Raw genomic sequence first — 26,741 nt, 5'->3', positions numbered from 1 at the left:
CTAATGTTTTTTGTTGGCAGCAGCCACCTGTCCAGAGTCTGTCCAGTTCTCTTTGTCCCTCAGGTGTCAGTTTGTGGCTCCTGGTCCTGGTCCGCCTTCAGCCCCTCCAGGGCTTGCAGGATGTGGCGGATCATGCTGTTGGAGCCGCAGCTGAAGTAGCTGGGCATGACGCCATTCCTCTGTTGTCCCAGCAGAGCGTGGTCATGGGGCCAACCCCAGGTACAGGTGCCACGCTGCGGAAGCAGCTCGTGTGTGGAACCAGTTCTCATCGTAGCGGGCGCGCTCCTGTGCTTGGCCAGCTTGGCACTGTCCACCCTTTCAGGGACATTTTGAGGAAGGCTGCCAGAGCTCTGAGGAACTCCTGCCGGTTTCCGTGTAATGGTAACTACAGCCATCCCGCGGGCTCCGGGATGCCAGCCAGTGGAAAGGGCTCTTTTTCACTTTAAGATTTATTTATTTATTTGAAAGAATTACAGAGAGAGAAGGAGACCCCCCCACCCCCACCCCCACACAGAGATTTTCATCTACTGGTTCTTTCTGCAAATGTCAGTCAGGGCCGGGGTGGGGCCAGGCTGAAACCTTCGGCCTGGAACCGCATCTGTGTCTCCCTCATGGGTGGCAGGGGCTCAACTTCTTGAGTCGTCCTCTGCTGCTTTTCCCAGGCACATTAGTAGGTACCTGGATTGGAAGTAGAACAGTCAGGATTTGAACTTGTGTCCATATGGGATGCTGGTGTTGCTGGCAGCAGCTTAGCCCACTGGACCACAATGCTGGCCTCTCCTGTCTTTTTTTCAGGCCATTTTCTATCTTCTATTCAACATTTTAGGCCTTTGAAACTATTTTTTTAGACAAGGCAACCTGGTTAGTATTATTCCCTTGTTCTAAATATACATTTATCTGCTTTGGGAATTCTGAACTCACGAGGAAGAGAATAACCATCCTCTTTCAATTTGATGTCACATTCAGCATCACAAATGAGATGTGTTGCCTTCCACAGTGGTCAAGGTGCTTCTCGGGATGCCTGCATGCCGTATCAGAGTCCTCCGCTTCCAATCCAGCTTCCTGCTAATGCACACCCTGGGAGGCAGAGCTGATAGCCCAAGCACTTTGGTGCCACTCATGGAAGACTTGGGTGTAGTTCTGGGCTCCTGGCTTCAGCCTGGCACAGTCCTGGCTGTTGCAGGCATTTGAGGAGGGAACCGACAATTTGAAAATATTTTTTTTTTTTTTTTGACAGGCAGAGTGGACAGTGAGAGAGAGAGACAGAGAGAAAGGTCTTCCTTTTGCCATTGGTTCACCCTCCAATGGCCGCCGCGGCCGGCACGCTGCGGCCGGCGGCGCACTGCGCTGATCCTATGGCAGGAGCCAGGTGCTTCTCCTGGTCTCCCATGGGGTGCAGGGCCCAAGCACTTGGGCCATCCTCCACTGCACTCCCTGGCCACAGCAGAGAGCTGGCCTGGAAGAGGGGCAACCGGGACAGAATCCGGCGCCCCGGCCGGGACTAGAACCCGGTGTGCCGGCACCGCAAGGAAATTGAAGATCTTTTCCTGTACGTCTGTCTCTGTATCTCTCTGCATTTCAAATAAATCTTTAAAAAATGTGATTTAGGGGCCAGCACTATGGCGAAGCGGGTAAAGCCACCGTCTGCAGTGCCGGCATCCCATATGGGCACCAGTTCGAGTCCAGTTGCTCCACTTCCAATCCAGCTCTCTGCTATGGCCTGGGAAAGCAGAGGAAGATGGCCCAAATGCTTGGACCCCTGCACCTGTGTGGGAGACCTGGAAGAAGCTCCTGGCTCCTGGCTTCAGGTTGGCCCAGCTCCGACCATTGCACCAACTGGGGAGTGAACCAGCGGATGGAAGAATTCTCTCTCTCTCTGCTTCTGCCTCTGTGTAACTCTGCCTTTCAAATAAATAAATAAATCTTAAAGAAAAAAAAAAAAGTTGTGCCGTTCCTCACCCCATCCTCCTGACCCTGCAGTTGCAGAAACAGGTCCATCATGATGCAGACATTTATATCTGTGACTCTCAAGACCTTCTTTGTCGAAATCTTCATGTGTTTTTCATACTTCAGCTTTTCTTTATGCCTTTCAATTTATTTGAGAGGCAGAGAGACAGACAGAGAGCTCTCACCTAACTGGTTCACTCCCCAGATGCTCACCACCACCAGGGCTGGGGTGGGCTGGCTGAAGTCAGAAGCCAAGAACACAATCCACGTCTCCCACACTGACCGCAGGAACACAACTATCTGAGGCATCGCTGCTGCCTCCCAGGACCTTTATTTTTGGAAAGCTAAAGTCAGGAGGAGCTGGATGCTGAACTCAGGTCTTCTGATGTGGAACAAAGGCATCATTAACTGCATCTTAACCACTAGGCCAAATGCCCAGCCCACGTTTCAGTTTTTCAATGTAGTTCTTTAAATCCTCCTGCACTAACTTTGCTCAAAGACTAAAATCTTCCTCTGAGGTTAAGGTTTCTCCCATTCTCTGATTCTAAAGATGGGAACCAGGTTCTTTGTCTTTAAATTGCTTCTTACCTACTTGTCGTCTTCTCATATTTCTCCTTCCTTTGGTCTTTCCTGTGGTCTTCCTGTTGGCTGCATCTCCGTTTCCCCCTTTACATTACCTTCTCTTGAGTCTTTCAAATACAGCTTTTAAAGTCCATGTTTTTGCAATTGTTTTCCCTATCTTTTGGGGAAAAGCCAAATGATGGAGATTTTTAGGTGACTAATTTTAAATATAATTCTGAGAGTAGAAATGGCCTTCGGGCCACCCATCTGGGGTCTCAGAAAAGAGTAAGCTAGCTAGTGAGCCTTTGGCCTGGCTTGTAAAACCCCCACATCCCAATTAGTGAGCCTGGGCTTGATTCCCCACTCTGGCTCCTGATTCCAGCTTCCTGTTAATGCAGACCTTGGGAGGCAGCAAGTGATGGCTCAAGATGTTGGGTCCCTGTCACCCATGTGAGAGACCTGTATTGAGTGTCCAGCTCTTGGCTTCAGCCCTGGGTCAGCCCTGGCTCTTACAGACATTTGGGGAGCAAACCAGCAGATTAGAGCTCTGTGTGTGCACGCACACGTGTGTGCACCTCTTAAATAAATTTTTAATGAAAAAAATTAAAAAGAGGGCTGGTGTCATGATGTAGAGGATTAAGCCACTGGCAGAGACACTGGCATTCCATAGGTACAACAGTTCGTGTCCCAGATGCTCTACTTCCAATCCAGCTCCCTGCTAGTACACCTGGGAAAAGCAGTGGAAAATGACCCAAGTAGTTGAGTCCCTGCTACCCGTGTGGGAGACCTGGATGAAACTCTTGGCTTTAGCCTGGCCCAGTCCTGGCTGATGTGGCCATCTGGGGGAGTGAACCAGTGGAGGGAAGACCTCTCTCTCTCTCTCTCTTCCCCTCTATCTGGCTCTCCCCCTTTATTAGTAATTCTTTCAAATAAATAAATAAATAAATCTCGGGCCAGCGCCATAGTTCACTTGGTTAATCGTACGTCTGCGTCGCTGGCATCCCATATAGGCACCGGGTCCTACTCCCAGTTGCTCCTCTTCCAGTCCAGCTCTCTGCTGTGGCCCGGGGAAGGCAGTGGAGGATGGCCCAAGTCCTTGGGCCTTGCACCCGCATGGGAGACCAGGAGGAAGCACCTGGCTCCTGGCTTCGGATTCAGCACAGCGCCGGCCATAGTAGCCATTTGGGGGGTGAACAAATGGAAGGAAGACCTTTCCTTCTCTCTGTCTCTCTCTCCCTCCCTCCCTCCCTCTGCTTTTCCCTTTCTATAACTCTGCCTTTCAAATAAATAAATAAACTTTTTTTTTTTTAAAAAAAAAGGCCTGATGTTTCCATTCTGTATGATTTATAGGAAGCTGATGCCCCAGGCAGCATCATGTAATGGAACAAGAATAGCTGTTAGAGCAGATGGAACCAGTTCAAACCCAGCTCTGCCCCTCACCGTCTGTATGACCTTGAGCATGGTACTTAACTCTCTGAGCCTCGTTTCCTCATCCACTGTATGGGAGTCATATTAATACACATCTCATGGGGTTGTTTATGAAGATTACTTGGGATCATGTATGTAGCAGGCTCAGCACAGAGTTGTGTGCAGAGAACGAGCCCAAGGGTTTATGGTTGGCATTGATTGGCAACGTCTCTTCCTTCTTGCAGCCAGTGAGTCTCTGACTTTCCTATGGCAGCCTCTACTCTCCCCCATGCCCTTGTCCAGGAAGATCATGTGATCCAGGCCCGGCCAGTGAGAACACTGCATTCCTCCTGTGCCAGGGTCAGGTCCAGGGACCTAGTCAGACAGTCTGAGGATGAAGTCGGTACAGACTAAGCTGGGTTGAGCGATGAAAGAGAATTCCAATCCTTCTGGAAGATTTTACTTTCTGCATCAGGCTACACCTGAAATCAACTCCACTTGGACTTTGCAATGAATGCCCCTTTAGGTCATGCCATTTTGGCATGTGTCACCAAGAATCCTAACTGATTTTATTACTATAATGTCTGTTAAGGTGACTTTTAAATTTAGAGTCTGTATGGAAAGACTTCGCACAATACGTGGCCAACAGCCCCAGGGAAGACTATCTCTAATCATGATTCCCTGAAATGAGGTCCTGCTCATAAACTTCTCTGACATGGGAGGAATCTGCAAAAGGCCCAAGATACCCATGAAGCCATCCCGCAGTGGGACCTACCCATCATAACTCAGCAGCATCTGCACACATTAAAATGCACAAACCCTGTTTGAGGGTGAGGTGACACGCAGTGGAGTGCTGTCTTCTGTAACTTCAAATGTTCTTGTGTGGTTACTAGAGGAGAATCTCAAGTTGAACATAGGCCAGGGAAGAAGAAAGTGGGTGAGACCTACAGAAGCCTGAATGTGCAGACAGAAAACCTTCACCTTCACCTTGATCCCCAGGGATATGATATCAAGGTCTTGGCCAACTCTGCTCTCACATCCTGGGGAGGTAAGGAACGTGGTTCTGGCTGGTACCTGAAAGATAGGGATTTCAGCAGTGCCTTCAAAACTCAGCAGCTCTCTGATCTGGAAAACACCAGCTGCTTCTCTGATCCTTGTTTTCCTCATCAGTAAAGCAAGGATGATTAGAAGTAGGCTAGGGCAATCCAATAAAACAGTGCAGCCAAGGCATTTAGCACAGTGTCGGGAACATGGAGCGTGTGTTCTTAGCAAATGTTCCTTTTTTCCCTTGGTTCTCAAGTTGCTCATCTTTACAGCAAAGGAGAAGAGGCTAAAATCTAATTACTGGATAACCCAGGTGGTTCTTTCCAGCTTGACTATATTCTGATATAGACTGTTTATTGAGCTAAAAGTCATAAAAACCATGCTGAATTTTGAAAAATAAGCTGTCTTTATTTTCTTAATTTTTATTTACTTAGTGTGTGTGTGTGTGTGTGTTTAAGGTTTGAGAGAGAGAGAGAGAGAAATCCCCCTATCTGCTGCTTTACTTCCCAAATGCCTGCAACAGCCAAGGCTGGGCCAGGAGCTGAAAACTTCATCTCAGTAGTTGTCAGGGGCTCAGATACCTGAGCCATCACCTGCTGCCTCCCAGAGTGTGCATTAGCAAGACGCTGTAATCAAGGGTGGAGCTCAGACTCATACCCAGCATTCCAGTTTCCTTGGCCATGCACCAAGTGCCCAGCCTCACCCTGCAAGTTTATCAGGACACAGCAGAAACATGACCCTTTGTCGAGAACTTTCATCGCTCAGTGTAACTTGGAACTATTGAGTGATCTTGATTGAGTTCTTCAGAGAGTAATACTGCTCCATACCACAAGAGGCATGGGTAGCACCCCTGTGCTGTTTTACATCCACAAATTATCTTTTTAAAATGTATTTATTCATTTGAACAGCAGAACAACAGAGGGACACAGACACACACAGACAGATCCTGCACCTGCTGGTTCATTCCCTAAATGCCCACAGTAGCCAGGGCTGGCCAGGTCACAGCCAAGGGCCTGGAACTCCGTCTGGGTCTCCCACATGGGTGGCAGGGACTAAGCACTTGGAGCATCGTCCACTGCCTCCCAGGGTGTGCGTTTGCAGAAAGCTGGATGGGAAGCAGAGGCAGGACCTGAACCCAGATCCTCCACTATAGGCTGCAGGCATCTCAAGCGGCAGCTTAACCCACTGCCCCATAATGCCTACCCCCCCACAAATTCTTTGACACTCGTTTCTGCAAGTAGGACATCCTATTTCTCTTTTTCTTGCGTGTGGACCGAACTCAGTGACTCTTTTCTAAGACACAGGCAAAGCAGAAATGAACATGTGAAGCTCTGGAGACTAGGTCATCAAAGGCATTGCCCTCTCTCCTGCCCACAGCCACTGAATGAGTCGTCTTCCAGGGGAATCCCTCATCCCCGGTGAAGCCTTCGGATGATCACAGCCCTGGCACCAGCTTGACTCCGCGAGACACCCTGAGCCAAAGCCAGTCAGTCAAGCTCTGCTGAGTTCCTGACCCACAGGGACTGTAAGATAAAAATGGTTGTGCATGGAAGCCACAAAGTTTGGGGATAATTGATTATGTAACAATGGATACTTTATTAATTCACTGATTAAAAAAACCACATTTTTAGAGGCTGGCCTGTGACACTGGCACCCCATACTAGAGTAATAGTTTGAGCCCTAGCAGCTCCACTTCCAATTCAGCCCCCTGCTAATGCACCTGGGAAAGGAGTGGCTCAAACAGTGGCTCAAGTACAAGGGCCCAGCCACTTACATGGGAGGCCTGGATGAAGTTCCAGGCTCCTGGCTTCAGCAGAAGCCCTAGCCATTGTGGTCATCTGGGGAGTGAACCAGCAGATGCAGATGGAAGAACTTTCTGTCTCTGTCACTCTGCCTGTTAAATAAAGTAAAATAAATCTATTTTTTTTTTTTTTGACAGGCAGAGTGGATAGTGAGAGAGAGAGAGACAGAAAGGTCTTCCTTTTTGCCGTTGGTTCACCCTCCAATGGCTGCTGCGGCCGGCTCATTGAGCTGATCCGAAGGCAGGAGCCAGGTGCTTCTCCTGGTCTCCCTTGCGAGGGGGTCCCAAGGACTTGGGCCATCCTCCACTGCCTTCCCGGGCCATAGCAGAGAGCTGGCCTGGAAGAGGGGCAACCGGGATAGAATCCGGCGCCCCAACCAGGACTAGAACCCGGTGTGCCGGCGCCACAAGGCGGAGGATTAGCCTGTTAAGCCACGGCGCCGGCCAAATAAATCTATTTTTAAAAACCATGCTTTTATATTTATTTTCACGCCTTTCTTGACTAAACTGTGTAGCTGGCGCATAGGGACTCTCTCATCGTCACAGATTTGGCAGCCAGGGGGAGCCTTAGGGATCATCTGAGTCTGGGCCAGACCTACTGAGTCAGGGTGTAGCAATAAAAGCAGCTTCCTGGTGTCGGAGAAGTTACGCAGCATCCTCAAGCCTCAGTTTCTGCATCTATAAAATGGGGACAATAACATTTGCTTCTTAAGGTTGCTGCAGGTTCAAAGGAAATGATATAAGTAAGTATCCAAGGCAGTGCCTGGTGTACAAATGGTTTCTAGAATGAATGATAGAATCAAGGCTATCATTAACTCCAGGCAGAGCAACGCTACTTCGGGAATGCATAATACCACCGTCACAGCCATCCAAGCTGTCGGTGTGCTGCAGCAGCTTAGGTAGAATAACAACATGGTTGTTGACTGTGTATGCGCCATACTGCTCTAAGCACTTAACTAACATTAACTAATTAAATTCTTTAACAGTTCTGTAAGATAAATGTTTAAAAAAGAAGCCCCATTTTGCAGATGAGGAAGTGAGGCTCAGAGCAGCTAACCTGCCCAAAGTTACAGATCCCAGGGGACATAGCCACAGCTTACGAGCATTCACTCTGGCTCCAGAGAACCTACTTCATTCATAACAGTAAGCTTTGCCAATGCCTGCTCACACTAAAATAAAAGATCTCCATGGGGCCTGCACTGTGGCGCAGTGGGTTAATGGCCTGGCCTGAAGCGCCAGCATCCCATATGGGCACCAGTTCAAGACCCGGCTGCTCCACTTCTGATCCAGCTCTCTGCTATGGCCTGAGAAAGCAGTAGAAGATGGCCCAAGTCTTTGGGTCCCTGCACCTGCGTAGGCGACCCAGAAGAAGTTCTTGGCTCCTGGCTTCAGATCGGCACAGCTCTGGTCATTGAGGCCAACTGGGGAGTGAACCATCAGATGGAAGACCTCTCTCATCTCTCTCTCTCTGCCTCTCCTCTCTGTGTAACACTGACTTTCAAATAAATAAATAAAATCTTTTTTTTTAAAAAAAGATCTCCAGTCTCAAAATGTTCTCCTTTCTTTCTTTCTTTTTTTTTTTTTTAAGTGATTTATTTATTTGAGAGGCAGAATTACTGACAGCAAGATGGAGAGAGAGAGGTCTTCCATCTGCTGGTTCACTCCCCAGTTGGTGCAATGGTCGGAGCTGGGCCAACCTGAAGCCAGGAGCTAGGAGCTTCATACAGGTCTCCCACATGGGTACAGGGGCACTAAGACTTGGGCCATCTTCCTCTGCTTTCCCAGGCCATTAGCAGGGAGCTGGATTAGAAGAGAGGCAGCCAGTATTCAAATCGTCACCCATATAAGATGCTGGCACCACAGGTGAAGGCTTAACATACCATATCACAGCACCAGTCTTCTTTTAAATAAAAAGAAAAAAACAACTTATTTTTTGAAAGGCATAGAGAGAGGGAGAGGGATCTTCCATCTGCTGGCTCACTCCCCAAATGCCTGCAACAGCTGGGATTTGTCCAGGCAGGAGTCAGGACCCGAGAACTCAGTGTGGGTCTCCCACAGTGGGCTCGAGCCATCACTGCTACCTCCCAGGATGTGCCTTAGCGGGAAGCTGGGCCAGAAGCGCAGAAGCACTCGGATGTGCAATGTGGGCATCCCAAGCAGCGTCTTCACCACCCATCCTCCTTTTCTGATGCCTGTCTGCTACTCTGTCTCAGAGATACAAAGATACTACAAAAAGTATGTGGGGAAAACAGAAGTAAAAACCAAACTTATTTTGGTGAAAAGAGGTGTTTAAATCCATGCATTTTTTTCCCATAATATTCATCTCCCCTGAACTGTTTGGTGAGTCCACCTACGGCTAAAGCATGGATGAGGCCCCAGACAAACTAGATCCCAGCTGGGCTGCTCCTTGTGCTCTCATCAAGATGGAGTTTGGATGAAACAAAGGGAGGCGCCGGTGGGCACTGTGCCCGGGACGGAGGACACTGCGGAGGAAAGCTGTCGAGGAGGGGACCTGGGTGCTCCCTGAGAGCAGGTGGGCTGACTTCGTTTGCCCGAGCTGAGTTCAGCAGTCAAGGCTTCACGCATCCCTTGGCTGCTGTAGCCTTACAGGCCATGTCCTTCAGATTCAATGCTTTACGTCCTCAGAGAGGCCTTGTCTGCTTAGTTCCCCCCAAATAAATGTCCTATCCCATCCTCTGCTATTGATTACTAGGCATAATAGCCTAATTTTTACTTTATTTTATTCTTAGCAGCGCTTACTATAATTTGTCATCACATTATATTATTTGTTTTTCAGTCAAGGAAGGCAGAAAAAGTCTCTGTCTTCTTTGCTGTTTGAAACTCCAGGCCCCAATGGAAAGCAAGGCCTGTCACACACTTGCTTCAATTAGCAGGGGTGGGAAATGTTGAGAATCACAAATGGATACACTGGCCTTTCCCTCTCTGGACCACTTGGACACCGCCCCCTCCCCCTCCTCCCTGCTTCACCCCGACCTGTGCCTGTGAAGGAAATTGCCAAGCTAAGGCAAGAAACACGCCTGCTTGCAGCATCAATCATTGCCCTCAGCAGGTGCTTGCTCGCACCCCAGTCGCTGTCTTTTCCACAAAGCACCTGTGTCTTTTGAGAGGAAGGCCACCCCAGGCAGAAATCCGTACCGAGCAGATGAATGGCTCTGAACCCACTGATGTTTTATGAAAAGGAACAAGCTTTGGAGCCCCAAAGTCATCATTCCTAGAGAGGAACACAGAATGGAATGACGTGATTCGCCCTGCAGGAAGCAATGGATTTTTGTGAGCTTGCTCCAGCATCTTTAACTACTGTGTACGAAATCTCTTTAAACCAATCCATGAGATGACACCCACGGTTAGAACAGTCTACTTCACAGCCACCGTCACAGCTGGAGACAGCTGATGGCAGAGAGAAGGCACCAGGGCCCCATGCTGCCGTCCCAGCTGCGGACAACCCGTAGTCCCGTTGACCTTGGCAAGAAAAACACTGAAGTGCAGTTGGGGGCAGGGGAGCAACTTCCCTGTTGAATGCGTTCTTCCCCTAGCAGAGCCCCAAGAAAGCAAAATTGACAATGCAAGATGACTTCAAAGTGGCAAATGATGAAACCAGGCTCACCTCATCCTCAGAACCGCAGAATCTCCCAGAAAGCAATCCCTAGACATAAGATGCCAGGCGCACTCCGAGGCATCAGAAAGCCTCTGGAGCAGGAATTTCCAGCTCGACAGAGACCATCCACGGAGTGTTCCAGGAGAAAAGAAGAGCATTACCTCAATTCCTCCACTTGTGTCCTTCCTGAGCCTTGGACTTCCCTGGCAGCTGCATGGTTGCTCTGAAATTTCTACAACGTTTTCTAGCTCTGTGACCCTCAGTAAGTTACCTGACCTCAGAGGCTCTCTAAATCCTTCTATTGAAACAAAATAATCGCAGTATCTGCCTTATAGGGCTATGTAAAAATTAAGTAACTTGCAACACATGGTGGTACTTGGGGCTCTGACTGACATACAGGTGATTCTCTGAAACTGGTGAAAGCCTTTTTTTTTTTTTTTTTTTTGCAGCTGGTTTTGTGATTTCAGCAAATATGTTCACAATGAGTCATGCACGACCTCCATCGTATTGTGTCCTAAGACCAGTTTGCTTTTCATTTCCATCTTAGAGCAACCTGAAGGGCAGCACTCAGTCTTTCTCTGGGTGTACCCCTGGGTCGGTAAATTGTATGACAAATAAGAAGCATTCAAGAATCCTTTGTGATCTGTAATCCAAGTATGCAATTATCCCTCGGGATCCATTTGGGAATTGGTTTCAGGATTTCTTGCAGATACCAAAATCTGTAGATACTTGAATCCCTTCCATTAAATAGTGTAGTGTTTGTAAATAACCTACCCACAGCCTCCCATATGCTTAAGCCAGCTCTAGAAGAGGCATAATGATCACACAATGTCGATGCTGCATTCATAGTTGTTATGCTGTGTTGTTTAGGGAACAATGACCAGGAAAAAAGTCTGCACATGTCCAACATAGACATATTTTTTCCCACATCTTCTACCCTTGGCTTGTTAAATCTGTAATTTGGAACCCATAGCTACAAAAGGCCAACTATATTATTATGAGCTTCTAAAATGAATAATACAGTTTGTACCCTTGAAGAACTCACAGTCCGATGAGAGAGAAAGACATTAAGACACTAAATAGCTCATAGGCCAATGAGGAAGAATGGCACTAAAGAAAACCCCACCGCATGATTGGTTAGAGCTGTGAAGAGGTGTGAAAACCTCGCTCTCAGAGTCTGCTTAGTTAGGGGGACGCGGAACGGTGATGGATACGCCAACCCCGAAGAAGGAGAGCAAGGATGACCTTGAACCACACCGAGATCTGAAGGGTGCGGAGGGGTTAGCCCGATGCAGTGGGCAGGGAAGGCAGATGAAGGCACGGGAGCTCTTGTGTGGGGGAGGTGAGAGACATTCTCCAGGAGACTGCAATTCCTCCCAGGGAGAGGTCAGTAAGCTCTTTTTGTACAGGGCTAAGAGGTAGACGTTTTCGCTTGGTGCCCTCTCGCTCCTCTCACAACTCCTCAGCTCTTGCACTGTAGTGGGGAATCAGCCGTAGACAATAGGCAAACAACGGTGTGGCCAGGTATAGCCCACAGAAGGCCATATTTGGCCTAGGGGTCCCCACGTGCCGAGCGGACAAGGCAGCTGCCTTTCCGGTATCCCAAGGGTGCAGTGCACAGGGGTGGGTGTCCACGCTAGGGAGCCCCTCACGTGAGCTGACCTGCTTCTGCGTTGGTTATCAGTTGCTCATTACATGATCTCAAGCCTTAGACGCTTAGATCAAAAGTGTGTCTCCCGGCTTCTGGCTCAGGGTGCACCTGACTGTGCTGTTCCAGCTCAGGCTCTCTCACGAGGCTGTAGTCAGGACACCAGCTGAGGCTGCCGTCATTAAAGACTCAGCTGGGCTGGAGCATATAGTCTCAAGGTGGCTCTCTCCTGTGGCTGACAAGCTGGTGCTGGCAGTTGGCAGGAGGCCTCAATTCCTACCTCCATGGGCATTTGCACAGGGCTACTTGAGTGACCTTCACAATACCGTGGCTGGCTGGCTGGCTTCCCCCAGAAAAGTTGATCCAGGTGGAAGTCCCAGGGCTGGTGCTGTGATGCGTTGGATGAAGCTGCGCCTGCAATGCCAGCATCCCATATGCACTCCAATTCAAGACTCAGCTGCTCCACTTCTGATCCAGCTTCCAGCTCATGCACCTGGGAAAGCTGCAGAAGGTGGCCCGAGACCCCAGCCACCCACATGGGAGACCCAAATGGAGTTCTAGGCTCCTGGCTTTGGCCCAGACCAGCCATAGCCATTGTAGTCATTTAAGGAGTGAACCAGTGGGTGGAAGATCTCTCTTTCTCTGTCCCTCTTTCTCTGTAACTCTGCTTTTCAAATAAATAAAATTAAACTAAAAGAAAAGAGGTGGAGGCCGGCGCCGTGGCTTAACAGGTTATCCTCCACCTTGCGGCGCCGGCACACCGGGTTCTAGTCCCGGTTGGGGCACCAGATTCTATCCCGGTTGCCCCTCTTCCAGGCCAGCTCTCTGCTATGGCCCGGGAAGGCAGTGGAGGATGGCCCAAGTCCTTGGGCCCTGCACCCGCATGGGAGAGCAGGAGAAGTACCTGGCTCCTGGCTTCCGATCAGTGAGATGCGCTGCCGCAGCGGCCATTGGAGGGTGAACCAACGGCAAAAAGGAAGACCTTTCTCTCTGTCTCTCTCTCTCTCACTATCCACTCTGCCTGTCAAAAAAAAAAAAAAAAAAAAAAAAAAAAAAAGGTGGAAGCTCTGACCTAGCCTAGGAAGTCACACCCTGTCACCTTTGCCATATTATATTGGTCATCCAGATAAGCATGGGTTCCATGTGTGGACAGACACAATGCAAGACATGGATACATAGAGGCCAGGCAAAGATGACTGGCGGCAATTTTGAGGCCGGCTACCCCATTTTTTCTTCACCAGCATGGGAGGTGCGCCTCAGTTTTGTCCCCCTCCCTCCTCTATTTTAGTCCTGCATGATTGTAGATCCCTCAGAGAATGAATGTCCCAAACAACACTCAAACATTAATCTTACAAGACGAAAACCCCTTGGTTAATCTGGAGACATTAAAGGGTTAAAGAATTCACACTTCCTTTGTTGTTCAGAAGGAGATGAGAGCCTAGGGTACAAACACAGGAAACATGATTCTGGAATTCTCCCTCAAGGAAGAGCTGATTGGATAGTCATTAGTTGCTCTCTAGTTCCCTCACTCTTTATCTTTGATAAATGAGGTAGACTCCAGACATTGATTAAAGCAAAAACAAAAACTAAGACCTTTACCTACTGTTCCCGAAACAAACCCCAGCTGCTTTAGCAAACCGCCCCTGAGCCGTTCCCACTCCTATCGAACCATCTAGGACATGGGACTCTAACATTTTGGCATTGAAGAGCCCTTACTCTTCTCTGCGGCCTGCAGCCTGCCATAGCACCTGTCTCCCCAGTGTCTCTGACCACCAGGCCTCCTGGTCCTGCTTCCAGGTGGTGCAGATCCTTTGCTGCAGGTCAGGGCTGGAGAAAAGTGAGGCAAACTTTCTAACCCCCACCCCCAAGATTTATTTTATTTAATTGAAAGAGTTACAGTGAGAGAGAGAGACAGAGAGAGGGGGGATCTTCCACCTGCTGGTTCACTCCCTAAATGGCTACAACAGCCAGAGCTGGGCTGATCCAAAGCTAGGAGCCAGGAGCTTCTTCTAGGTCTCCCACACGGATTCAGGGACCCAAGCACTTGGGCCATCTTCCGCTGCTTTCCCAGGCACATTAGCAGGGAGCTGGATAGGAAGTGGAGCAGACAGGACTTGAACCATCACGCATTTGAGATGCCGGCACTGTAGGCTGGGGCTTTAACTCTCTGCACCACTTGCCCCGCAAAGCAACTTTTCTTCACAGGGTCTCCTTGCCTGCTACATGGAGGCTTTGTTTTTGTATCTGGGGGACAAGAGAGGAGTTTGGTTTCTGTTTTTGCCTTTACATTAAAAAAAAAAAAAGGTTTATTTTATTTATTTGAAGGAGAAAGCAGCAGAGAGGGAGAGACAGATGGCTACAATGGCTGGGGCTGGGTCAGTCAGAAGCCAGGAACTCCATCCGTGTCTCCAATGTGGGTGGCAGGGGTACAAGGACTTGGGCCATCTTCTGCTGCTTTCTCAGGCTCATTAGCAGGGAGCTGGATCAGAAGTGGGTCAACTGAGACTTGAACTGGTGTTCCAATATGGGGCTCCATTATCGCAGGTGGCAGCTTAGCCCACTGTACCACAACACTGAACCCTTGTTTTCGTTTTTTAAGTTATTTTGACTGTCCAGGTAGCAGAGGGGGATAACATGTCACATGACCCAACTCCAGCTGGGAGATTGTCTTTGCAACTCTGTCACCAGGGAGATGAGGACCAGTAGCTTAAGAAAAAAAGCCTAATGTTGAGAGATGGCAGACTCTGCCCAAGAGTATCTCCGGACTCAGATGACAAAACATGGCTCCACTCAGACCCCAGCAACACACGGGCACCCGGAGGCCTCAGCTAGGCGCACATGGCAAGGAGGCCCCTGTGCACAGACGTGGGAGTCCTCACAATGAGTGTCATTGGCAGAGGCACCAGCAAGGCTCCTTGCATAGTGCTGGCAGTAGAGACATCACTGAGAGGGGAGCCACAGTGCACGGCAGCGGCCTGTGTCTTTGCTGCCTGGTTGAAGGCATAGGAGTGCATTCCATCCGGACTCCTGGAAAAGATGGCACATCTCTGGGTCAGAGGGTAAAACCCTAGGATGTGATGTGCAGGAGCCTACGGTCATATCTTTGGGGCTATTAAGATGTTAAGAGCATGGATTTTGGGGCCAGACTACCTGGATTTGAGTCACACGGTGGCCTTGGGCAAGTTACTGAACCTCTCCAGGACTTAGTTTTCCTCATCTGTAAATTGGAGATAATGAAACAGTTACTTCTGAAGGTTGTTGTGACTACCCCCGGAATGAGTCTATATAAAGCTCTTAGGACTGTAGCTGCTACATGATAAGGACCACCCAACTGTTGAAAAGTGTTTCGCACTCTTCGGTTGATCACACCCAAAACAAGCTTGGTGTGCAGCCCTCCGTGGGTGGGACTCACCACCTCAGTTATGGAGACAGCTGTGTCCGAAAGCGCTAGCTGCTGCAGTTTCTCTCTGATGCTAAGGCAATTTGCTTCCTTGCAACTCCCTCACATTGGCTCCCTTTTCCCTCTGACTTCTGTGTGAGCAGCTCACTGAAACAACCTTGAGAATCTCTTGACATTTTCTCTGCTCCAAGCCCAGCCGCCCAGGCCCTGGTGCCACCCCTCTGAGCACTGGCCCCCAGGCCTCTCTGTGTCCCCTCCTGTCATCTGTGCTAGAGAGTGCTGTCTCCAGGCCACCCACTCTCTCTCTCTCTCTCAAAGGAACACATGCTCCTCAAAGGAAGTGTCTGATGAATCCAACCAGTTCAAATCAAGTTTGTTTGAGAGAGCAAGGGAAAGGAGATATCCAAACAGAGCCAAGGACTTTATCAAAGCTGTTCCTCTAAGATAGATGGACAACTGCTGGCCTGGAGAGAAACAGCAGGTGCACAAGCCCAGCACTTCTCCTCCACTGGGCAGGCAAGACAGAAAAGTTAGTCTTCCCAGAAGAGAGAAGTTCAGTCTTCCTCTGTATCTGTGGGGGATTGGTTCCAATCCAGATGCTCAAGTCCTTTGTATAAAGTGCTATAGTATTCGTACATCCTCTGGTAAACTTGGAATCACCTCTAAATTACTTACAACACTTAGTAGAATGTAAACACCGTGCCAACATTTGTTATACTGCATTGTTTAGGAAATGACAAGGGAAAAAATGTGCACTCATTCAGTATAGATACAATCATTGTAGACCGAATTATATTTTTGGTCCCTGTTGGGTTGAATCCTCACAAATGGATTCCATGGACATGGAAAGCTGCCTGCACATAGTGTGTGGTCATGGAAAGAAAGTAACACTTCTCCTGGAATCAGGCGTGGGCCAGGATTCAGGCCACCCTGGAAGCTACGTGCCTCAGTCATTCCACTCTCACTGTTAGGACCCCTGTGGCAGCTGTCTGTCCCTCGCCTCTGGGCCGTGCAGCTGCCAGACGTAAATGCAACACATTTCCAGATTGCACTTGCTCAGGACTTTCTGAATCATTTTCTTTTATGGGTCTGAGGGGTGGAGGAGCAGGAGGTAGGAAGGAGTGTGCAAAACGTCATTTCTGGTCTCCGTCACACTGTTTGCTGCAGAACTGCAGTTGAAGTTCTCTTTGGCTGCCTCCTGTTTGACCATATTTAGTAAGGATTACAGCCAAGAATTACTTTGGAAATAAGGTTTCCAAATTTCTTTCCCTAAGGAAAAAAAAATGTTTCCATCACTATCAAAGGAAAACTTGCTCATCAAAGGGAAAAAAATATATATGTATCAACCATAGTCTACCACACAAAAGCAATCTTCACTAACATTGCAGTGAATGTTTTGCCAGAATTTATGCCAAAGCTTTTTACCTCTTTTCTAAATAAATATATAGCTGTACTACACAATTCTGAATCATTCATGAATATTAACATTTCTTCCGTTTGTATGTCCTTAACACAAATGAACTTTTTAAAAGATTTGTTTATTTATTTGAAAGGCAGAGTGACAGAGAGAGGGAGAGACAGAAAGAGAGAGAGATGTGCTACCTGCTGGTTCACTCCCCAGATGGTTGCACTGGCCAGGCCCACACCAAGACAAAGCCAGGAGCCTGGACCTCCATCCTGGCCTTCCACAGGAATGGCAGGACTAAAGTACTTGGACCATCTTCCATTGCTTTCTCAGGTGTGTTAGCAGGGAGCAGGATCAAAAGTGGGGCAACCAGGACTCCAATCAGGACTCTGACAGGGGACACTGGTGTGGCAAACAGTGGCTTACCTGGCTGCACCACATGCTGTCCCTCACAAATTTAATTTTTTAAAGACTTATTTATTTATTAGAAAGTCAAAGTTACACAGAGAGAGAAGGAGAGGCAGAAAGAGAGAGAGGTCTTCCATCCGCTGGTTCACTCCCCAATTGGCCACAATGGCCAGAGATGAGCAGATCCAAGGCCAGGAACCACAGGGGCTTCTTCTGGGTCTCCCACGTGGGTGCAGGGGCCCAAGGACTTGAGCCATCTTCTACCGCTTTCCCAGGCCATAGCAGAGAGCTGGATCGGAAGTGGAGCAGCCGGGACCTGAACTGGCACCCATATGTGATTCTGCACCGCAGGCAGCAGCTTTATGGGCTATGCCACAGCGCCAGGCCCCACAAATGGAATTTTTAATAGTCTTATTGAGATGCAAGTGTGCATAGATTTCAATTTGTTTTTGCACGAAAATAAAACTATCTTCTTCATCCCGTTTTCCCTGAACCACACACAAAATTATTTAAAAGTCAGAGAGACATACGGACAGAGATCTTCCATCCACAGGTTCATTCCCCAAACACCCACTCTCCTGGAACATTTTGAAGTATCTTTGTACTCAAGGCTGTGCAGCCATCTCTGTGATCAATTTTTGAACATTTTCATTATTCCACAAAGAAACCTTGTACCCATTAGCAGTCACTCCCCATCCCTTTCCCCAGCCCTCAGCAGACACTAATCTGCTTTCTGTCTCATGGATTTTGCCGACATTGGACACTTCATATAATTGAAATCACATAATGTGTGATCTTTTGTGTCTTGTTTCTTTCACTTAGCATAACTTTTTCAAGGCTTATCCATACATGGACCAATGCTTCATTCCTTCTTCCAGACGAATAATATTCTATTATATCGACAGACATTTTTATTTGTCCATTGGTATACTGATAAACACTTGAGTTTTTTCCACTTTTTAAAACTATTATGATTAATGCTGCTGTGAACATTTGTGTACAAGTATATGTTTTCATTTCTCTTGGGTATTTATCTAAGTCATATGGTGACTCTCTGTTTAACCTTTTGTGCATCTGCCAAACTGTTTTCCAAAGTGGCTGCAGCGTTTTCTATTTCTACCAGCAGCATATGAGAGTTCCAATTTCCCCACATCCTTCTTAGCACTTACTATCAGCTGTCTTTTTAAGTGTAACCATGCTAGTGGGTGTGAAATGACATTTCATTGTGGCTTTGAGTTGCATTTTCCAAATGGCTAGTGATATTGAGCATGTTTTTATGTACTTATTGGCTATTTTTTTGCATTTTTAAAATTTTATTTAAGGAATGCAAACTTCATGGATATAATACATACAAATGTAGGAACTTGGTGATTCTTCCCCCTACCTCCCTCCCACCCATACTCCTACCCTTCTTCATCCTCCCTCTCTGTTTCCTACTCTTACTTTTTTGCAAAGATCAATTTTCAATCAATTTTATATTATTGGCCATTTTAAAAAAAAGATTTATTTATTTATTTGAAAGGCAGAACAACACAGAAAGAGGGGGAGACAGCGTTCTTTCATCTGCTGGTTCACTCCCCAAAATGGTCGCAACAGCAAGGTCCAGACCAGGCTGAAGCCAGGTTCCAGGAACTCCCTCTGCCAAACAGACGCATCAGCAGGAGGCTGAACCGAAGCAGAACTGCACATGGATATGGGATGCCAGGGGCCAAGCAGCAGCTTAGCCTGCTGTGCCACAACACTGGTCCTCCTTATTGGCCTTTCTCATATCTGCTTTGATGAAATGCCCATTCAGAACCTGGCCCATGTTTGAATTAGATTATTTGTCTTTTCATTTGATGAGTTGAAATTATTTTTAAACACTTTTTATATGTAAGTCCCTTGTCAGTAAGTGGCTTGTAAGTATTTCCTCCCATTCTGTAAGTTGTCTTTTCACTGTTTTGATGGTGTTCTTTGAAGTATCACTTTTTTAATTTTGAGAAAATCCAATCTGTCTATTTTTTTTTCTGTTGCTGATACTTTTGGTGCAATATCTAAGAAAGTTCTGCCTACCCAAGATCATAAGCATCTACTCCTGTATTTTCTTCTAAGAAGTCTATAGTTTCAGTGTTTACATTTGGATCTATGGTCCACTCAGAATTAATTTCACATTTGACACTAGAAAGAGTCTAATGTCAGTGTTTTCCATGTGGGTACAAATGTCTTTTTTATATCTATTTTTATTTATTTGAAAATCAGAGAAACAGATGATTGCCCATCTGCCGGTTCCCTTCCCAAATGCCCACATCTAAAGGTGGGCCAGACTGAAGCCAGGAGCTGGGAGCTCAATTCGAGTTTCCCATGCCGGTGGTGGTATCCCAACTACTCAAGCCATCACTGGGTGCCTCCCGGGGTGTGCAGTAGCAGGCAGCTGGAATTGGTGGCAGAGCCAGAACTCAAACCAGGCCTTCTAATATCAAGATGCAAGCAACCCAAGCAACATCTTAACCACTAGGCCAGATGCCCACCCACAAAATATTTTAAAATGTGTGCCAATAATGGAAATATCCATTGACTTGAAAATATTTAGTGTTTCCAGTTTGGGGCTACTACAATAAGTTCAATGAACACTATGTATAAAATTAATTTTTCAAATAAATCAATAAAATCTTTTAAAAAACCTATAAACTGGTACATAACGATCTAGAAATGAAAAGGAAGTCTTTTAGATCAAAAGGAAGCATTTTAAAGGGGCTTAGTCTGTGCCAGCATACTGCTTTCTCAAATGGTTTTACTGATTTAGTCGGCTCAATTTTGTTGTCATAATTGCAGAGAGTTGGTATTATTTTCTAGTGCTTCCTAATTAGTTAGCAGTTTCCTACCAGTTTCCTCACTGGTATCTCCAAGTTGCGTTTCCCACTTTACAAATTTTCTGATTTTGCCCTTTCACAGATTGACCTGTTTTCCTTGCCCGTTCCTTCGCACTCCTTGTCTGGTGCATTTCACCTTTAGCTCCTCACCGTTCATCACTCTGCAGCATAGCTTTCAAAACGTCTTGCTGGATTGTTGAATCTTCTGCCTACACTGTGAAAACTGGCAAAAAATTAAGTCAAAAATTTTAAAAAAATTTTTTCTTAGCATCTTTTGACCAGCTGTCCCCAATCTTGAATGTACTCTTCTTGAATAATTTTTGTGGCTGATTCTTTCTTGTCATCAAGGCTCAGTTTTGACCACCCAAACTCACATGGGAGGCGTCCTCTTCCCAATTCATTCTGATTATTCGGCTTGGTTCTTTATGAACCTCCCAGCTCTTATCCTTAACTGAAAGTCTCTTGCTTCTGTATTCTTCTACTTGCTGATTGTCTGTTTCTCTCCCTAGAATAGAAATTCCATGAGGGTAAGGATGTAACCTGTCACATTCACTTCTTTGTCTGTGATGCCTGGTGCATGGAAAATACTCAATAAATCTTTTGCTAAACGATTAAATGAGGAAGTGACTAGATGATAAATGAAACATAATCATAGATACCTGTTCCTCATTTTTGTAATACAGATGTTTTCAAAAATGAACTCAGTGCAATTTTTAAAAATTAAGCTATGATGGGGCCAGCGCTGTGGCATAATGGGTTAGGCCACCGCCTGAAGTACCAGCATCCCATATGGGCACCGGTTTGAGACCCGGCTGCTGCACTTCCAATCCAGCTCTCTGCTATGGCCTGGGAAAGCAGTGGGAAATGGCCCAAGTCCTTGGGCCCCTGCACCCACATGGGAGACCCGGAAGAAACTCCTGGCTCCTGGCTTTGGATGGGTGCAGCTCTAGCCATTGCGGTCAACTGGGCAGTGAACCAGCAAATGGAAGACCTCTCTCTCTCTCTCTACCTCTACCTCTACCTCTACCTCTCCTTCTCTCTGTGTAACTCTTACTTTCAAATAAATAAATCTTGAAAAAAATTAAGCTATGAAAGCATAATTAAACCATTCTAAACCAGATTAAATCACCTTAATGCCCTATAGAATCCAAAATGGTAGTCACTAACCACCTGTGCCTACTGAACACTGGAAATGTGGCTAGTCCAAATTATCATGTTTTGTATGTATAAAATATGCACTAGATTTTGAAGACTTCCTGTGCAAAAAAAGATTCTAAAATATCTCAATAACTTTTATGTTGAAATGATATTTTGGGTATACTGGATTACAACATATTCTTAAAATTAATTTCACTTGTTTCTTTTTACTTAAGTGTAGCTACTGGAAAACTTTAAATTACATATGTGACCCACATTATATTTCTTTTTTTTTTTTTTTTTTTTTTGTATTTTTGACAGGCAGAGTGGACAGTGAGAGAGAGAGACAGAGAGAAAGGTCTTCCTTTTTGCCATTGGTTCACCCTCCAATGGCCGCCGCGGTAGGCGCGCTGCGGCCGGCGCACCACACTGATCCGATGGCAGGAGCCAGGTGCTTCTCCTGGTCTCCCATGGGGTGCAGGGCCCAAGCAGTTGGGCCATCCTCCACTGCACTCCCAGGCCACAGCAGAGAGCTGGCCTGGAAGAGGGGCAACCGGGACAGAATCCGGTGCCCTGACCGGGACTAGAACCCGGTGTGCCGGCGCCACTAGGCAGAGGATTAGCCTAGTGAGCCGCGGCGCCGGCTCACATTCTATTTCTAATGGACAGCTCTACTCCAGGGTAACTGACCATTTAAAAGAAACTCTCTTGTGACTTTTTGACAAGCAAATCTCTACCTGTACCTTTATCTTTCGGGGAGAGGTAGAAAAACAAGGCAGAATTGACACTGGGTAAGGAAATAAGGCAGGCTGGGTTTGGTCCCCGCATGACAGTAACTGTTAGTGCAACCAGGAATGCGTCTTTGAACTTCTCCAGGGCAAGGAGTTCCTCACCTGTTCAGTGAGATGATTGAACTCAGGAGCTCCAAGGGCCCACTGAGCACCAGTGCTTCTATTTTTAACCTTTCTTTCCTGAACTCATCAGCGTGGCTTAAAGCAAGGTGCAGCAAGGCACCGGAGATGGAGACTTGGGTTTCTTCAGAGGATCAAAGGCCTGTAGCACACTCAGGTGCTTGAGCATGGAAATGCTATTTTGAGAGAAAGGATTTCTGGCAACGGCGAGAAGCAGGCAGTATTACTTGTCCTTGCAACTCTTTTTTCTTTTTTTTAAGATTTGTTTATTTATTTGAGAAGCAGAGTTACACAGAGAGAAGGAGAGGCAGAGAGAAAGAGAGGTCTTCCATCCGCTGGTTCACTCCCCAGATGGCTGCAACAGCCGGAGCTACGCCGACCCGAAGCCAGGAGCCAGGAGCTTCTTCTGGGTCTCCCACATGGGTGCAGGGGCCCAAGGACTTGAGCCATCTTCTACTGCTTTCCCAGGCCATTAGCAGGGAGCTGGATCAGAAATGGAGCAACCAGGTCTTGAACCAGTGCCCATATGGGATACTGGTGCTGAAGGCAGAGGCTTAATCTACGACGCCACAGTGCCGGCCCATCCTTGTAACTCTTTCAACACCATTTCTCCTCTTTCATTTGTTTTAGTGCTTGATTATATTCATCTAATTGAAAGGCAGAGTGAGCAAGAGAGCGAGCGAGCGAGCAAGAGCTCTTCCACCCACTGGTTCACTTCCCAAATGTCTGCAATAGCCAGGTCCAAGCCAGGATCCTAGAACTCCATCTGGGTCTTCCTCATGGGTAGCAGGGTCCCAAGCAGTAGCTTACCCTGCTGCACCACAACATCCATCCCTTCCAACACCATTTCTATCTCTGTCCCTTTGCCCTAGATTAGAGAGACTTTCCCCAAGGTGCTTGTGGTTTCTGCTTGGCACTTGACATTCTCTGTGACATTTCTGCCTTTTGTTTTCTCCTGGAAACTCACAGGTCCTGTGTTCCATTCTCCAAAGCTCTCTGGTAATTAACTGTGCAAATGCATACTTATGTCTAATAAGGAATTACCTTATTACCCGTATTACCTTGTTTTACCTCACATAAACCCTAAGGGACAGTCATCACTAAGGTAGTGGTGGGACATTGAGGCACAGAGACGTTCAGTACCTTGTCCAAAAATACAAAGCTTGTTCGTCGTTCAGCCAGACTTTGACCCCAAGGTGACCAGACTGCAGTGTGATTGGGAGACTGGTTCATCTGACCCATGAAATCACATCAAGGTGAACAGGCCCTGATGTTACCAAGCCAGGTTAAGATGTGCACTTCAGTAATGACCTCAGGCCAAAGCTGTGATGTTTTGGGCATCATAACATGACTGATACAGGTGTCAGACCCATTAGCTCATGCTCAGCATACTACCTTGTTCTATATTCATGTATACAGGCCTGGGGCAAGTGTTTAGCACAGCAGCTGAGCCACCGTGTGGGATGCCCGCATCCTGTATCAGAATGCCTTTGTTCAAGTCCCAGCACAGCCTCCAATTCCAGCTTCCTGCTGATGTGTACCCTGGGAGGCAGCAAGTAAATTAATTTTTTTAAGAAAATAAGTCACAGGAGCCAGCATTGTGGCATATCAGGGTAAGCTACCACCTGTGATGCTGGCATCCCATATGGGCATTGGTTCAAGTCTCTGCTACTCCACTTCCAATCCAGCTCCCTGCTAATGCACCTGGGGAAGCAGTGGAAGATGGCCCAAGTGCCTAAGCCCCTGCATCCATGTGGGAGACCTGAAAGAAGCTCTTGGCTCCTGACTTTGGTCTGGCCCAGCCCCGACCGTTGCAGCCATTTGGGGAGTGAACCAGTGGATGGAAGACCTCTCTGTCTCTCTCTTCTTCCACAACTCTGCCTTTCAAATAAAATAAATAAATATTTTTTAGAAAAGAGTATAATTTAGGCTGGTGCCGTGGCTCAACAGGCTAATCCTCTGCCTTGTGGAGCCGGCACACCGGGTTCTAGTCCCGGTTGGGGCGCCGCATTCTGTCCCAGTTGCCCCTCTTCCAGGCCAGCTCTCTGCTGTGGCCCTGGAGTGCAGTGGAGGATGGCCCAAGTGCTTGGGCCCTGTACCCCATGGGAGACCAGGAGAAGCACCTGGCTCCTGCCATCGGATCAGTGCGATGCGCCGGTCGCGCTGGCCATTGAGGGGTGAACCAACAGCAAAGGAAGACCTTTCTCTCTGTCTCGCTCTCACTGTCCACTCTGCCTGTCAAAAATAAAAAAAAAATTTAAAAAAGAAAATAGTATAATTTAAAAAAGAAAAGGAGACACAGTTTAAAAATGTGTGCAGGCCTGGCACAGAGTAAATACTCAAGAAATGTTTGTTTCTTCTTCTGGTCTCCTTGAGCCCCTGGTGCTCTCTCATCAGCTTCACAGGTAACATAACTGTAAGACTACCTCGGAGTGCAATCTGTTGCCAGACACTGACCTAAACACCGCACACACTGTGCCTCACAGACTCATGCCAATCTCACCACACTCCTGCAAAGTCAGTCCTTAAACACACAGCCAAACCACATGTGAAAACAACCTGGAGAGCAGATCCTGTTCCACATACAGCAGATCATGTTACTACCCTTCTGCTCGAATCCTCCCATGGCTTCCCGGATCATTTAGAGCAAAATCTGTCGGCTTTACATAGGTGAAACATTCCCACCACCTTGGACTTTCCACTCTCCCTCCAATATTCTTTCCAAGAATACGCCCACCTTAGAGTGTTTGCACCTGCTCTTCCCCCTTCCCAGACTCCTCTTCCCTGAATCTAGTTCCCATCTCTGCTCCAACTGACCTCTTTAGAGGAGCCTTCATTGACCACTCCTTCTCGATAGCTTCCCTCCATCCCTCCATCCCTCCATCCCTCACGTCTCTTATCCTGCTTTGACAACTGCGTTTGTCACTTCACACTCACAGGTATTCATTGGTTATGTTTCATTCAATCAGATTGTTAGGTACCTAAGGAAATGACATTTGTCTTTCTTTGTTCACTTCTGTTTTTATTTTACAGCCTTGAGTTGCATGTTGCAGGTGCGCGAAAAGTATTTGTCAAAGGACAGAAGGAAGGAAGGGATGGAGGGAGAGAGAGAAAGGAAGGAAAGAAATACTAATATCTTCATTTTGTAGGTGAGGAGTCAGAGAGGTTAAGTGACTTGCATAAGTTTACATAGTGAGGTAAGTGGCAGAGCAGGGATCTAATTCTTAACCACTGCATGGCTTTGTCACTGTATCACCTCACACGTGCGTGAGCATTCGAGAGCTTATTTGCAATGTGGCATGACTTTTAAAACAAAAGAGGCCCAAGCGAATGTCATTTAAAAATGACTCCCTTTAACAACACCGAAACGAAAACACACACACACACACACACAAAACACATGCATATGTTCTCTGGATGAAAACACAAATGTTAGAACTGCTTGAATACTACAGTTGGTTTTTTCGGTACCTTATTTTCATTCCTTCTCATATACACACTCAAAAAGCATGGAATTATCTTCTTTTCTGCAACATGGGCAGTTGTTGCAAATGCCTAGACGTGGGGTTTATCTAGAAGGCTGCCGTCCGGGCATCTTAGAATGCTGACCTATCCTTTTCATTTAGTCCGAGGAAGCATAAGCCTTTAGACAGCAATTTGTAGGTCAATTGTAACATGGTTGAGAAATTGGGGGCTATACATTACCCCCTCCCACTCTTTTCAGCTTATAGTAAACAAAAAGTGAAACATGATGCCCTGAATACATAAACCTGAGAAGCCAAGTGTTAGAAAGGCCGTTGGGGAGCATTTGGTCTATGCCTTCATTTTCCAGGTGAGGGACAGAATCCCTGGGAGGTAAATTCCTACACATAGAATAATTATGTTTGACATTTGCTTTTAAATTTAGCAAGGAGATATGCCAAATGAATCAAAAAGCTGCGAATACATGGCCAAAAAATTCCATGTGTTTCCTCAGGAACTGCATTGAATCATAACATCAGTTTTCAAGTTTCTAAAATCTGGGTCCCACTAGAGATGATCGCACACCTCGGAAGGGAATTGTAAGCTACTTAGTGGTGTGTCTCCGGACTAGGCGAATAGTGGCACTCTCCGTGTATCCGGAACCCCTTGATTCAGTCCACCGGTCCCTACCGAGCTCCGTCTCAGTTCCGGCATGCTGACCACACACAGCAGGCAGGAAGTTTGGCTGGCCTTCAGCCATGGAAGAATTCAAATCTGTGCCCAGTGTTGTGAAACAGCAGGTTAAGCCATCACCCGGGACACCAGCATCGTTTATCAGAGTACTGGGTCCCAGCTGCTCCGTTTTCCATCCAGCTCCCTGTTAATGCGCCTGGGAAAACAGTGGAAGATGACCCAAGTACTTGGGCCCCTGGCATCCACGTGGGAGACCTGGATGGAATTCTTGGCTTCTGGCTTAGCCTGGCCCAGCCCCAACTACTGCAGTCATTTGGGGAGCGAACCAGCGGAAGGAAGATCTCTCTCTCTCTCTCTGTCTCTGTCTTTCAAGTAAAACAAAATTAATCTTAAAAAAACAACAACAACAACAATTCAAGCTGAGGGATGATCTTTTTGACTGGAGCAAGATC

The 26,741-nt window shown here is 47.2% G+C and overlaps 1 pseudogene; it reads right to left on the bottom strand.

The window, feature by feature from the left end:
* LOC133759108 (small ribosomal subunit protein eS19-like) lies at positions 1 to 26,310 on the bottom strand (annotated as a pseudogene).
* Between the last annotated feature and the right edge of the window lie 431 nt (positions 26,311 to 26,741).

This window comes from Lepus europaeus, chromosome 5 (genome assembly GCF_033115175.1).
Source record: "Lepus europaeus isolate LE1 chromosome 5, mLepTim1.pri, whole genome shotgun sequence".
Taxonomy (NCBI): domain Eukaryota; kingdom Metazoa; phylum Chordata; class Mammalia; order Lagomorpha; family Leporidae; genus Lepus; species Lepus europaeus.
This window is presented reverse-complemented; position numbering and strand designations above follow the sequence as displayed.